This window comes from Canis lupus, chromosome 20 (assembly GCF_003254725.2).
Source record: "Canis lupus dingo isolate Sandy chromosome 20, ASM325472v2, whole genome shotgun sequence".
In the NCBI taxonomy this organism is placed as follows: Eukaryota; Metazoa; Chordata; class Mammalia; order Carnivora; family Canidae; genus Canis; species Canis lupus.
Genome location: NC_064262.1, coordinates 27,527,148 through 27,542,909, shown reverse-complemented (window position 1 = coordinate 27,542,909; position 15,762 = coordinate 27,527,148). Strand labels below are relative to the sequence as shown.

Sequence of the window (15,762 nt, the reverse complement as noted above, 5' to 3'; positions counted from 1 at the left end):
AGACATAGGCAGAGGGAGAAGCAGGCTCCATGCACCGGGAGCCCGATGTGGGATTCGATCCCGGGTCTCCAGGATCACGCCCTGGGCCAAAGGCAGGCGCCAAACCACTGCGCCACCCAGGGATCCCCTACCTTGGTGTTTTGAGACTGAAGTTTTTAATTCAGTCAGGTTTTTTTTTTTTTTTTTGAATTTTTATTTATTTATGATAGTCACAGAGAGAGAGAGGCAGAGACATAGGCAGAGGGAGAAGCAGGCTCCATGCACCGGGAGCCCGACGTGGGATTCGATCCCGGGTCTCCAGGATCGCGCCCTGGGCCAAAGGCAGGCACCAAACCGCTGCGCCACCCAGGGATCCCAATTCAGTCAGTTTTTAATTCATTTGTGACTTTATGATTTTCTGAGCCAGTTTTAAAATTCAGGCATGAGAATGTTCAGCACCCACGCAGTGGGCTTTGTCTAACCAGCAGCTCATGTTAGACTTTTTAAGAAATGAAAATACATTTTATTTTTACCTTTTAATTTTTAAATATTTTATTTGAGGGAGAGAGCGAGAGAGAGAGAGAAAGGAGAAGGGAGAAGAAGTGGGCTTCTCCCCCTGAGCAGAGAGCCCAGTGCAGGGCTCCATCCTAGGATTCTGGGATCATGACCTGAGCCAAAGGCAGATACTTAACCAACTGAGCCATCCAGGCACTCCAAAATACATTTTAAAATTATCAAAAATTGTTAGACAGTTGTCTTTTGTCTCTGGTTGAGATTATCTCCTTACAAGAAGAGGTGCATGGAGCTAAATCTGTACTAATTCTGCTTGGCAGGGAGATTACATGGAGAAGAAATGTAGATAAGTTGATCATATGGTTGAAGCACTAAAAATCAGAAACTTCCCATCTTGGAAAATGCTTAGGACTGTGAACCATACTTCTTGAGTTCTCATCCAGTTCGTGATTGTGGACCTAAGAGTTAAAAACCTGTATGTGACAGCAGATTGCTTAACTTTGGCATTTGTTATTTAACCTGTCAGAATCTAGCTTTCCTCTTTGTAAAAAGAGATGATAGTACCTACTTCTCAAGGTTGTCGGAGTGTGGACCTTACGTTAGATAACGTATGGAAAATGACTCAGTGCATACTAATTCTTTCAACCCTTTAAACTGCTGATAATCTTAGACTTGATTTCTGATTTCAGTATTTCTGTATTTGGGTCAAGGGGTTTTAGTCTGGGACTTGAATGGGCTTCAGGGCTGTTATAGTTGCCCTGAAATTCTAAGTGGAAGTATGTATGTCTACTTTCTAGGGCAGCTGTCCACAGCTTCTCTTGAATTCTCGAGGATCCTTCATAACTCCAGAATTTAAAACTGCTAAGCCAGGATTTCTGTCCTTTTCTTTTTCCTCTTGTAGCTTAGTTTGGCCAGTTCCCTCATGGCAAGACTGCCTAAGGGCTAATGCTGCAGGAGAATTTAGAACTATTGATTTAAATGGAAGTGAGATTATTTGTGGTTTACCTAATATATCATCCCTTTTCTTCCAATTAGCACAGGTAGGCAAATGTTAGGATAAAATTTCAGTTATCTCTCAGAGGTCGGCCTATTTTTCGTTTGCATCCTCATGTTTTTATTGCCTTTTGTTTTCTGTAATTTGTAATATTAGTTGATAGCAGAGTTGACCTAGGTAGGAAAAAATGGATAATACATTTTTACTTTTTTCAAACAATTAAACTTAGAAGAAAAATTACCCTTTCTTCCAGAGGTGACTTGTGAAATTCTATGTTTAACAAAATTGTTTTTAGATGAAATCAGTTGGTATGAGTAACTGATTAAGGTTTCCATATTAGTGCCCCAACATATAGGGAGCCTTAAAAAATGAAAATGTTAAATGTCTTAATTTCATGGCAGATTTTTTTTAAAAATCATGTAATTGTGGGAGTCAGCAGTAGAGTTGGAAAAATGACATTTTCTTGGGAAAAGCATCTCTAACTTCTTTTAAGCCACCTGCTGTAAAACAAAGTAGCCTGTATTTTTCTCTCCAATAGACACTTATCCTGTCACCAGTGGAAAGTATGTATTATGTGGTGGCTCATTCATTAGAATGTCAGCTCCCAGAGGACAGGAGCATTGTTGATGGAGGCATATTCAGCTTCTGCACCATTTGTGCTCAGTAAATATTTGCTGCCCAAAATGAATTAATTGGGCTATTTAGAAAGATTGAACTGAGTCACTCAAGGATGAAGAAGTCAAATGATAAATTTTCCACTGTGACATCCCCCCCCCCCCCCCACAAAGGTACCTGTTCTGTGGGAGGTAGGCTTTATGGCCCCAGGGAAGGCCAGAGGCTGTCTTTCAGCACTTCCTGTTGTTTTGTCCTGAGTTTAGCACTCCATTTACACTTTCCAGAAAGTGCAGACAGGACACCACCTCTCTTATCTGTGATATTTAGGCAAGGGAGTAGGATGGCAACCCAGAGTGATAGCCACACTTGATGACAGGTGATTTCCCTGTCATAATAAGGGTGACATAATTGAGCCTAGGGCAAGATGAAAAAGAGGTTATTGGCATCTACAAGCAGCTAGATTAAAAGAAAAAAAAAAAAACTGACTAGGAGGTGGGTATCCTCAATCAACAAAGACCGAGTCAACATGGATGTGTTGACTTTCCTAGGAAAAAAAAATGCCAAGTGTTTCTTTCCTAGGGAAAAAAAAAATGTTCAGTCAAGTGAAAACAAATAGGTAACTGTGTGAAGTATTGTTAAAGTAATTGGATGATAGGCATAAAACCCTCTTCCTGAAGTGGAGGACATTTCTATTTTTCTCTAGGGTTCTCTCCTGATTTTTCTAGCAGCTTTTCCTTATGGACAATTTGAAAAATCTACAAAAGTACAGAAAAAAATTTTAATGAGCCTCCTTGTATCCATCACACAGTTTAAACAACTAATGAGTCATGGCCCAATCTTGTTTCATCTCTGTCCTATTCCCCACACTGAGTTATTGTGAAGCATGTCCCAGACAGCATATCATTTCTTTTGGTCTTCTTTTTTCTGCTTACATGGATTCAACTTGTGTCCTGCAAAGTAGAGCCTATATGTGAGCTCTGCCTTCTTTTGAGGCAAGCCAGGCTGCCATTCCTGACCTCTTCCATGGTACAAAGCTTCTACAGGTGGCAGTCTTTGCATTCTGCGTGCATCTCAACTGGAGTTTGAAATTGAGCTTCAGACACAGGAATCAGTGAGATCCAAGTTCACTGCATCAGACTTATGTTAATACTCATTTACGGAGCACTTAGGTGATTCAGTTGCAGGTCACCCACACTTGATGCTTTGTGGGTGAGAGTTAGGGCTGTATTGACAGTTTACAGTGCCCTTGCTGACAGTTCATGTATGTAACTCTCTACCTGTAAAGTCTAACTTGGGAGTGAAAGACCCCTAGAGGCCTAGAGACCCTCCCACAACAGGGATTCCTTTTTCCTTGATTCTGGCTCCTTGGCTCCTTTTTTTTTTTTTTTTTCCTTTTAAGATTTTATTATTTGAGACAGAGCACAAATGGGGAGGAGGATTAGAGGGAGAGGGAGAAGCAGACTCCCCACTGAGCAAGGAGCCTGATATGGGGTTTGATCCCAGAACCCTGGGATCATGACCTGACCCAAAGGCTGACGCTTAACCGCTTAACCAACTGAGCCTCCCAGGCACCCTCCTTAGTTCTTTAATGCAAACTATAGCCTGTGTGTGGGCCAAACCCTGTCTGCTGCCTAAGAATGGTTCCTACATTGTGAATCATTGAAGGAAAAACCCAAAAGAAAATGATTGTTTCACAACCTGTGAAAAACATAAGAGATTCAGATGTTAAGAGTCCATAGTAAGGTTTCATTGGAACATAGCCACAGCTGCTCATTTACTGAATGTCTGTGGCGGCTTCTCCATACAAGAACAGAAGAGTTGAGTAGGTGCAACCGAAGCCATACAGTCGGCCAGGCCCACAATTTACTGTTTGACTCTTGGCAGAAAGAGTTTGCCAATTCTTATTCTAATAGATTCCTTGGTTAATGAAGGGAAACTCATTCTGCAGAGTGTGCTTCTGGTACTCCTTGAACTTTTCTGTTCTGAAGTGGAGAATCTTTAGTAAAATCCATTCTTCTTAAACCAAAAGTTTATTCAGTATTGAAGAAATACGTTGGGTTAGAAGGAACTTGTGAGACTCTATATCAGGTTTTGTGTAAGAAGGATCCTATCCTTGTCTACTTCTGTCATTCACTGCTCTTTCTCTAGGACATAGGTCTGTTTCAGGGCAATTCAAATACAGCATCAACAAAGCTGTTATTGTCTCAGCTTTCAAGAGCCTTAAACTGTAAGGATGCTGCTTGGCTTCTGTTAAGCTCAATTGGAGAAAGAATCAAACTTTTATAGGATTTTCAAAGGGGTACCTGACTCAAATTCTTAAGAATTTCTGCCCTTGGCATTTGGGTTAGAGAAGCTGAAGCTCCGTTGGAATCATCTTGGGAATTAAAAGGCAGGTCCACCAGGAAAGAAATCTGCATTCTGATGGGTGGAGAGGGTGTATAGCATTCTTATATCTCACATTTTTAGGGTTCTGTACTTGCTGAAGAGTGTAACACCAAGCACAATCCATGCTGAATTCCTCAACCCTGAAGGCTTTGTCATTAATGGAAATCATGTACATTAGCTATAGTAGGATGGGGTTCACAAGCTTTACCCCAGTTACAGTTCTGTTTCTTGTGAACTTTAACTTTGGGGATGAAGCATGAGGAATTTATGCATCATTATTGAGTGTGACCTACATGTTCTGTGGCCTCATTTCTTATAAGGATATCCTGCTTTCTCATTGCCATACCTCACAATGTACCTGTACATATGTGGACAGCTTAAGTTTGGTGAGACCTTTTATTCTGTGCCAGTACAAGTTTTACCATCTTTATAGCACTCGTGTGATCTAGGTATTATCATTTCCCCCTTTTACAGAGGAGGAAACTGAGGCTCGGAGAAATGAGGTACCTTGGTAAGATCACAAAGCATGTAAGAGACTAACCCAGATCTGCACAACTCCATGGCCCAAATGCTTGACCCTATGCTGTGCTGAGCCCATTCCAGAATGCTCACCTGCTTTTCATGAGCTTGAGCAGGTTGCTGTGACTTTGTTTTCCTTATCCTCAGCTAGAAAAACTGAACTTTACTGCCCCCTTCCCAATTTATTTTAGAGGTACCAGAGCCTTTTCCTTGCTGTGCCTTAGAGTAGTCTATACGTTGTGTTTAGCAGTTCTTTTATAAAATCGTTTCTTTGAGGGGGAGGGGTAGTGTGTGTGGTTTGCGTTAGAAGTAATTGGCTTTAAAAAAAGATTAAATGAAAGCCAAGGTTGCAGCAGATAGCAAACACAATCATCTGGGATTTGTACCATTAGAAAGAATTCTTTAAAAAAGAAGTGAAATTTCACTATTTAAATAGCATTTCAGGGCAAGATTGCTTTTAATCACATTGATATTCAAAGTTTATGGCAGTATTTTTAATAAATGTACCCCTCTGATTATTAAAGTATTTTTTTGATTGAAGTTCTAAGGAGAAAAAGAAGCCTGTTAGTAGACTTAACAGTTGGAGTTACTGTACTTTTGAGAGAAAGGCAGAGGATTACATTTATATTCATCTTGTACAGCAGGGATTATTATAAATGAGCGATAGAAGGAAAAGAATGGTTTTTGCATTTCAGGCACTCAACGTAAAACTAGATTAAGTGTTCTTGTTCCTCTTTGTAATAAAGACCCTGCTAACATGAAATGCTTTTTCTGTTCTGTGTAAGCTTATGGCAAGCAAAAGTCATAGGTTACTATCAATTATATCCACAGTCTTAAAACAGAAAATATTTCCCTCCTAGGTTATATGAATGTTTTCCACAATCTGGAGCTCCAGTAACACAGTAGGAAAAAAGAAGAACGCTTTTAACTAGTGGTCCCAGGCTTTTATATTTCAAACCAGAAAGTTTCCTAAATAAATTTGGGACCAATGCAAGGGCTGCTAGCATTTTAGAATATATGTAATTAGACATGCATATAATTCTTGCCATCGTGAAGTATGAGGGCCACTGTTTCGGAATAAAGGACAGTGTTGGTTTTTGTTTAATTGAAAGCTTAAGAAAGGCACAATGCATTGTCCTTCTCTCATTTCTTTGTGGACTTCTTGGAGATTATTAGGTATTTTGGCATTTGAGAACCAGTGCTTTTAGATCAGCTTCTCAAAGTGTCTGCCATGCCTCCTTCCGTGTGCTGCTATTAGGAGTTATGCAGAAAAGGGGTTCCATGTGGTAAGTTTGAAAAAGGCAGCTTTGGAGGCAGCAACTACCAACCCTGGCATTAAACAAATGTGGGCTCAAATCTCAGCTGTAGTTGCAGAGTAACTTGCTACATAGCTTTGCTAAGCCTCTGTTGACTGACCTGTAAAATGGGAATAGTAGTAGTACCTCATAGTGGTTGGGAGGCTTAATTGGTATGATGCAGTTCCGGCACTTTGTATAGCATCTAGCAGAGTTAACTGTTCCACTAAAGGTTAATTGCTAATTCTGTTAATTTTATGGGTACTGAGAATGCAGTGTAACGAGCAAGCCTATAATCAAGTGGTGGTCCAGGACTGTCAGAGGAGCAGCAGGAAGTGAGATGCCAGTTTTCCTTTAGCAAGTGGTATGTTGGCAGTGAGAGGAAACCTCAGCATGTTCAGGGGAGCAGTGGGTAGGAAACAAACCCGAGTTTCGAGTTTTCTTGCGCTCCAGTGCAAATGAGAAGTGGGAATTGACAATTCTTGTTTCCTCCTTTAGTCCTCTCTGTTTGACTTACAGAGAGCAGCCCAGTGTAGTTATCTGTGCTTTCCTGCTTGCAAAGAGTGGCACTGCTCCTCTTCTGAAAGCCTGAAGTTTGTCTTCAGGTAGCTTCTTAAAAAGTTTTACAGACCTTTTTTTTCTGAGCAAGAAAGGTAAATTACAGCCAGTAGAACAAATCATCCTCACTAAATTGTGAAGTAGATAGGATGACAGTGTGTGTGTGGGGGGGGGGGCGGGGGGGGGGTGGTCACAAGGGGTTTTCTGCCTGGTGAGGGAATTTAGAAAATTGCCTTTTTAATTCTTAGAAATTTCCAGTTCAGCTTGAAGCAGTTCTTCATTTAAGTTACTTTGTTCTCTTTGGAAACTGTATAGATATATGTGTTTTAATGGGAAAAAAATAAAAAAAATTATTATTATAGAAGTTAATACATATTCATTGTTAAGATTTTACTAATGGAACATGAAAGCCATCATTCTCTGTAATCCCATTCTGGCCAATTTCAAATCGTCAATTACAGGATTTGGACATAGGGCAATTCCTGCTTGATCAAGGACACCTATGTAACTGCTTTGGGCACTTCACAATAGGCAGGACTCAAACTTGCTAGCCTGGTCATTTTATTTCCTGACAAGGTCTAGACCTTGTCTCTTGGCAGGCCTCAGGATATTTTGTCCAGCATGATTCCTGTCTTGAGAATCCTCTGGCTGTTTTGCCTTTGTTCATTTAGTTTTTATCCCACAAATGTTTGATAGGCATTCTATGTGTGCCTTTTGCTGGTCTAGAGTCTGAGGGTATGACTGCAAACAAGGTAAGAAGGCACAGCTCTAACCCCCAAGTCAGGCAGTTGGTCAGCACATATTTATGGAGTTACCCACTAAGTGCCAGGTTCTCTGATGGGTGTTGAAGATAGAGTGACACAAGTCAGAAAGTGCCCCTGCCCTCTGCCAAAGGGAGACACAGTAAATACACAAACATTTTTCAAGGACATAGAGCGTTGTAAAGTAGGCTAATGATGTGAGGGTGGGAGGAGGGTTCTAGCTAACATGATCAAGGAAGGCTTTTCTGAGAGTTTAGCATTCAAGCTGAGATATGAATGGTGTGAAAGTGGCCACTGGATCTTCTGGGATGGAGGGGGAAGAGTGTTCCAAGCGGAAGGAGAAAGCAAGTACCTAAGCCTCTAAGATGGGAATGGAGAAGAGTGGAGGAAAATGAGGCTTACAAAGGTCAGGATTTCAGGATTTGGGTTTATCCTAAGTGTAATGGGAGCCTACAGCAGGAGAATGCCCTGATTGTGAAGTGTGAAAACCATCAGCTCTTATATGCTGAGTGGTTTGAGGGGAGAGTGTGGGCCAGGCAGCTAGGTGAGAGGTGGTGGCAGTGCAGACAGGGTGTCTGTTAAGGGTATGTTTTTGAGGTGATTTTGATGTGATTTAGTGCCAAATTGGATGTGGGTTAGGTAGAAGGGTAAGGGTTGAATAGCTAAGTGGTACCATAATCTGAGGAATGGTGGAGAAAGTGGAGACTTGGTTAGGAGCTCAGGTTTGGGCCACAGTATGTCTGATGGACTTAGCATTCACACGTATCTGTGGAGTCGGCAGTGAATATAGAGTCTGGAGCTCAGTGGGACAGCCTGGCTGGCGGCACTGTGTATATCTATGTCACCAGTGCACAGAGAATGTGGAAAGCTGTGGGACCGGGTGTGTTCCTCCAAAGTGTCAGTGTCCATAAAGAGTAGAGTTCTCATTGAGCCGATGGGTGGGTGAGGAGAAATCTACAGGAGGAGGGAGGAATCTCTGCTAGGTGGGAAGGGAATCCAGGTGAATGTGCTGGTGTAGAATTTAAGAGAAGAAACACCTTTAATTGAGGAGTGATTGCCTATGTCAGATGCTGTGTGAAGTGATGCAAAGGCAGGTGAGGGAATTGATCTTTGGCTTTGTCAGTGTGGCGGTGGTTAATGACCTTAATCAGGATGAGTTGGAGAGGCAGATGCCTCATGGGAAGGGGCCGTTGGAGGGGTTTTGAAGGAGGCTGTTGGAGTGGGCTGGGAGGACTAGCACTGAGGAAGTGGAGAGGACAGATGCGGGCAGGTTACCAAAGGGTTTTGCTCTGAAAGAGAACAGAGCAATGCAGCAGTGGCAGGTGGGTGCATGGAAAAAGGGGAATAGTTTATTCTATTCCATTTTATTTTATTTATTTTGGATAATATTAGGGCATATTTGTTTGCCACTGGAAATATCCCGGAGTGGGGATAGTTGCACGGGAGAAAATGGATTATCACAAGGATAATACTTTTAGATGAGAAAAGGGGATGGGATCAGAGCCCAAGTAGACAATTCCGCTTTGATAGACGGAAGCTTTTTTTCTGTTTTAATGAGAGATTGTAGATTTGATTGTAGGTAGATACATGGAATTGGGGGAAGATAAGGTAATTAGTTCTTTCCTGTGAAGTAAGAAAGAAAAGTTAGGAGGTCATCAGTTGAGAGTGGATAGAAAGAATTTTGTCTGCCACTTTTTCAAAGCATCTAGATGGCTCAGGGGAGGATGGATAGCTAAGTAAACTGGCAGTTATGTATCCTTTGGAGGTTTCCCAGTTCACTTAGAGGAAATCCAGACTTCTTAGCAAGGCCTCTGAGGCCTTGGATGGTGAGTGGGCCACCCCAGAAAATCAAGAATCTCAGTAACTTGCCACAGAGAACACAGTGAGTTGGTGGGAAAACAGGGGTTTGAAGGAAGGAAGGCTTCCTGGAGGAGGTGAAAAGGGAGAGTTGGAGCTGTTGTTAACCCTTGAAGGAGTTAGCCAGTCTCATATGGAAGCAGCTTCTGAGTGGGGACACTTCTGCAAAGGAGCCTGGAACCTGGCTACAGCCCTAGGAGGGGAGCACTGGAGGGCAGGAGGTAGAGCTGATTACAGGAGGAGGAAGGTCACCCCAGAGGGTAGATGTGGAGAGATCAGCACGGTGGCTGTGTGGAGATTGAACTGGCCCTGGCTAATGTAGAGGTTGGAGGCTAGTGGGGCATGTAGCCTACCTCCTTCATGTGAAACTTTCAGATGTCTAGGTAAGGGTGAGTAAACTGAGGAAGGGAGGTTTCTAAAAAAGTCTAAAGTGGATTGTTTCTGGTAAAACTTGTGTTTGTTGTTGTTGTTTTTCAGTCAGTCAGCCAGCCTGTATTTATTGAGCATCTACTTTGTTGTTTTTTTTTTTATTTCATTTTATATTTTATTTTTTAAAATATTTTATTTATTTATTCATAGACACAGAGAGGCAGAGGACACAGGCAGAGGGAGAAGCAGGCTCCAGGCAGGGAGCCCGATGTGGGACTCGATCCCTGGTCTCCAGGATCACACCCCAGGCTGCAGGTGGTGCCAAACCGCTACGCCACCAGGGCTGCCTTGAGCATCTACTTTGTGCTAGATTCTGTTCTAATTTTCAGGAAAATAGCCAGTGTTCCAGAACTGCCCTCATAGAGCTTCTATTCTAGTGGAGGAGACAGGCAACAATTAAAAAACAAAAACAAACAAACAAAAAAAGAATACATATATGTTAGGTGGTAATGAGTGCTCTGGAGAAGTTTAAAATAGGGTGAGTTTTCTGAACCAAGGCTTACAGGATATGAAAGCATGAGCCATCTGGATGTGGATGAGCTTCAGGCAGAAGGAACAGCAACTCCAAAGGCCCTGCTGGGAGAGGATTCTAGGGTGTTGACAGAAAGGCAGGAGGTCAGGGTGTCTGGGGAGGCTGATTAGAAATATGGTAGAAGTCACATGCTGAGGGCTTGGGCTGAGTTGGGGAGGCAGATCCCGTAGGGATTCGTAGCCCAGTGCAAATTCAGATCCTTTTCCTGTGGCCCACAGGTCCTGCTTGGTCCGGCCGCTGCCAGGCCATCTAACCTCTTCACCTTCCATTTGCCCCTTTGCCTACAGCACCTCAGGTGTGTTTGCCTCTTTCCAGTTCTTCACACACTCTGGGCTCTTTCCCACTTCTGGGAACCCTTGCATATGCTGCTCCCTCTGCTTGGAGGGGAGCTTCTCCTGCCCCTACACCTTTCCTTAGCTTAGGGGTCACTTTCCTAAAAGGAGTTCTCCATATCATTATCCCTTTGTAGCCCTTATCAAAAACTGTCCATTAGTATCTTGTGATGATGTAAAGCAAGCCATCACTCTTACTGAAATGTGGCATGCTGATAGGTTTGGGGTATAAATACTGGGTAGAAGGAATTATCACAACACAGGTCTTGAATAAATTTGCAAAATTGGTCTGCCTAGAGGGAAGAACCAGTGTAGATCACCTGCTAATAATGTTCTTTGGCCTCTTGTTGGGGAAATGCGGGTAGTGTTCACTGTAATAACATTCTTTACCTTGTTGGATATAAAGTTTGATAGACCCTTGTTCGCCTTTGCTTCTAGTGTTCTAGCACCCTCTTTTTGGCTGAGTAACTGTGCTGTGAAGAGAGAAATGGTTTTGGTTTTGGAATAACTGGTTTTGTAGGAATAAATGACAGTGTGCCTGAATCTCTCTATTACGTCATCGGGGTTTTCTTTCCCAGGATAAACTGCTTTTTTCAGCCTCTGAATAGGAAATTTATTTTCTTCCATCCCTTTATTCCTATCTCTAGGTCTTTTTCTGTCTCCTCTGATGAACCACTGTACTAGGGGCAGGCTCAGAGTTTACCTTAGATTTTATGTACTACATTTTCTATTCTTCTTATCTTGCCTCATGTCCAAGAAGCTTTTCATTGTTAACTGGCAGCTCTAATGGCTATTTCTTTAAAAGATCTTGTGTGTTTGGTAGATGTTTTCCTAAAAGCTGGTGGCTGTTGCTGAAAATAATCTGTTGTGTGAGTTTACAATCTCTCCATGAATCATAGTCCCTTCTCATTAAAGAGATAGTTATGCCAGGGTAACAAATAAAACAACGAATTTTTTTATAGTTTAAAAACCAAACCATCCAGATAGATTACTCAAGTTGGTAGGTACTAGTATTCATCAGTTGCTGTGTATGTGTTTGTAGACATTTTTCAAAGATCCTTTCTTTTTCCTCACTAGTAATTCTGAAATAAAAACGGCTCCGTAAATATAGGATTTCAACAAATGGCATTTAAGAATTATGAAAACATGTCAAATCCTGATAGCTATATGGTATACATACCCATTTTACTTAGCACTGGGAAAATGCTTTTAAGAAGTATTTTAGAACTTGAGAAAGTAAGCATTTTAGCCAGTACCTAATAGTATTAGTGGCTGTCATTGCTTGACCAATTCCTGTGTGCCAGGCACTATACTAAGCTTTACATGGCTTGCCCCATTTAGTCCTTACAAAGTACTGCAAAGAAGGTACTTCACATTATCACCATTTTATTTATTTATTTGTGTTTCTTACTTTTTTTTTTTTTTTTTTAAGATTTATTCACATGAGAGTGCAGGAGTAAGGGGAGGGGTAGAGGGAGAGGGAGAAGCAGACTCCCCATGGAGCCCAAGCTGGGACCCATCCCAGGACCCTGGATCATGACTCGAGCTGAAGTTAGACGCTTAACCAACTGAGCCACCCTGGTGCCCCAATATTATCCCCATTTTAAGGGTGAGAAAACTGAGGCTCAGGAAAGTTACCTTCCCCCAAATCACACAGTCTATAAGTGGAAAAGCTGGGATTTTTGGTCTGACTGACCCCAAAGCCAGATGGTTCCCTGATTTGCTGCTTTTGGTGGTGGCTGATTTCTGCTCGTTGAACAGTCCTTTATGAGGGGACACTTAGAATAGGCTTTAATTTATTGGTAAGCAAGTAAAGTATCAGTGCACACTCCAGAGAGCAGTTTAAAATCAAGGAAATAACTTGGTTGGTGTTTTAAGCAACAGCAGCAGCAGCAGTGAAGTTATAGTGGGGAGAGTGGGTGTATTGTCTGAGAACTTTGGGGATGGTGGGTCAGAGAGAGAGCACATGCATGTGTATGGGTATATATATGTATTAGGCCATACAGGGATTTATTTAAAATGTGTAGTAAATATAATTTCTGGAGTACTTGGTGGAGAAATGGTTAACTCTGAAAGTAAATCCTAATGGTTAATCGAAACAAAAAAAATAGAGACATTTCTTAATTGTAACAGGAAGTGGCATATATACTAACCTTTGAGGACAGTATCTTCATCTGGGCAAATAAATAAACATAGCCAATACAGTCTTTTATAATAATGCACAGAGATGCTTGTAATCCAGAGATTCTCCAGGAAGTCTTTTTTTGAAAATGAGACTGAAAATTTTACTGTCTCACCAAACCATTTTTCTGGTTGGTATTAAGTAGCTAAATTGATCTGATCTCTCATTCTTGTTTTTTTGCATCTCTGGTTCTGCTGGTGTTTTTGGTAGTGCTTCCCAAAAGAGAAATAGGTTACAACAACAAAACTTTCCATCAGATATTTTTCTTTGCTTTGGTCATATTGCGTTACTGTGGTCTTGCCTACGTGCAGCCCGGCTGGCAGAGGCAAGTGGGAGTTTTCTTGAAGGCCAGGTCAGCCTGCTCTCCCTGGCCGCAGAGCCACTCCCAGCCTTCTGTCTTTGTCTTGCGCACAGTGGGTTCACACTGCCTGTTGTCAGTGCAGAGATGATTGAGAGGCTCCCCAGCCATCCACAGGGACTGGGAATTACCTACCTTAGCCTTTGGCAGGAATCTAGGGTTTTTAAATGGTTATGACTAATTGGACATAATTAATTAATTTTTCTTTTTCTTTCTTCCACAGGAAAAATAGATCTTAATATATATTGTAATGGTTTTCAAATAGTGCTGATTACTTTGAGAGGTCAGACTTTAATGTTTGATTTTTGGTAAAATTTAGCAGCTCCTGTTCAGAGACAGCTTTTCCTTCCATTTTAAATGATAACAAGTTTTTATTTTTATTCCCAAATCCCCAGGAAACTTTCAGTGCTGTCAGTTTTATGAAAAGGTAATTAGGGAGTGAGTAGGGAATATGTCTTGCAAGTGGTTGGTTTGGCATCATCACTCAAGTTCCTATTTGCCTGATGAAAATATCTCGTAATAAGATCCCTTTGTGTGCGGCCCCTCCACAGCTTTCCCTGGAAGGCCTTGGCCATAATTATGTCTGTATCTGGGCACTGTGAAATGAAGAGAAGAGCCAGGGTAGAAGAATAGCCACTTTATCTTTTTCAGATCCCATAGTTTAAAATTTGGGATGGCTTCTAACATACCCCTATTGCTTAAGGATTTTTGTATCACCGTTTAAGACAGTGGACAGGGGGCAGCCCTGGTGGCGCAGCAGTTTAGCGCCGCCTGCAGCCCAGGGTGTGATCCTGGAGACCCGGGATCGATTCCCACGTCGGGCTCCCTGCAATGGAGCCTGCTTCTCCCTCTGCCTGTGTCTTTGCCTCTCTCTGTGTATCTCTCATGAATAAATAAATAAAATCTTTAAAAAAAAAAAAAAAAGACAGTGGACAGGTGGCTACTTCTGTGGAGACCTACTAAGAGCATGTGTACTGATTTTGTTAAATCTGGCAGTAGAGGACCATATAGGGCATGGGAAAGAAGAGCACTTTCCTTCAGAGAACCACTAAGGAATTAAAGTGAAACACAGAGGGGTTTAGAAGAGGTCAGCCCTTAGAGCTGGAGTCAGTGGAGTGTATAGTGGAAGTTCTAACTTCTTGTTTCTACTGTTGATCTTCTTTCTTTCTTGTAAGCATTACCCTCCTCCCCCCACCTCTGAAAAAGTGGGGGGAAAACATGAAGCTTAATTACTTGAAATTTTAACTTAATTTTGATAAAGGGTTTGTGAGCAGTACCTGTGATTACCCATGCGTGGAGTCTATGCATGAAGGGTGCCTGGCCTTGACTACAGTGCCAGGAAGGAAGAGCCCCTGCAGACCAGAGAGAGGCTGTTCATGGACTTGTCCTTCCTGCAGAAAACAAGTCAGAGTCCTGGCCTCTGAGGCTACTAAGGGACTAATCCAGCGTTCCCCTTTCCTTACAGCCTTTTGCCTTCTCTTCAGAAAAGGACATCACTGCCATCTCTTTTTTTTTGCTTTGTTTTCAGTACTCTTGGCTGTATTTCTTCTGGTTTACGTGGTCTCCTTTGTACACCCACACCCTCTTTAAATTGCCCTTCCCAACCCCTCCACTTTTACTTGAGGAAAAGAGTTCATATGATATCCTGTTCCCTTTTAATGTTTCCGATTTCCTATCCTGATGTAGGCAACCACTGTAAATTGTGACACACAACTGTGTCAGGAAAGAGTCGCCTTTAAGTGTACAAGTGGAAGTAGACCTACAAAGAACTAACTAATGCAAGGGCTTTGAAATAAGTGGTTTCTAAAACTGGATTTATTTGAGCGATGGGAGGTCCTCCAACCCCTTTGTAGATATATGCAAAATAGTGTCTATATTTGCCTAAGTACAGTTTTTAAAAAAGAATATACTTTTAAACAGATACTCAGAAGCCTTTTAAAACCCAGTAGGGGGGCAGCCTGAGTGGCTTGGTGGTTTAGCGCCGCCTTCAGCCCAGGACATGATCCTGGAGATCTGGGATCGAGTCCCACGTCAGGTTCCCTGTGTGGAGCCTGCTTCTCCCTCTGCCTGTGTCTGCCTCTCTCTCTCCCTGTGTCTCTCATGAATAAATAAATAAAATCTTAAAACAAAAATAAAAACCCCTTAGGGTTTGGCATTACCAATAAAAATACCCAAAGAGCAAGTCTCTGTTGTTATATTATTTGAAATTAAAGGTGTTTTTGTCCATTTTCAAGATAGTTTTAAAAATCTCCTATTCAGTTTCTTTCTTTTTTTTTTTTTTTCTTTTTATTTATTTATTCATGAGAAACACTGAGAGAGGGGCAGAGACACAGGCAGAGGGAGAAGCAGGCTCCATGCAGGGAACCCGATATGGGACTTGACATAGGACTCGATCCCAAGGCCCCAGGATCATGCCCCGGGGCCAAAGGCGGCGCTAAACCACTGAGCCACCC

At 42.0% G+C, this 15,762-nt stretch overlaps 1 protein-coding gene across 7 annotated transcripts in view; it reads left to right on the top strand.

Annotated features, from left to right (window-relative positions):
- Nucleotides 1–15,762, top strand: part of ATXN7 (ataxin 7) — a 154,100-nt gene that overhangs the window by 50,168 nt on the left and 88,170 nt on the right. The window lies entirely within an intron of this gene.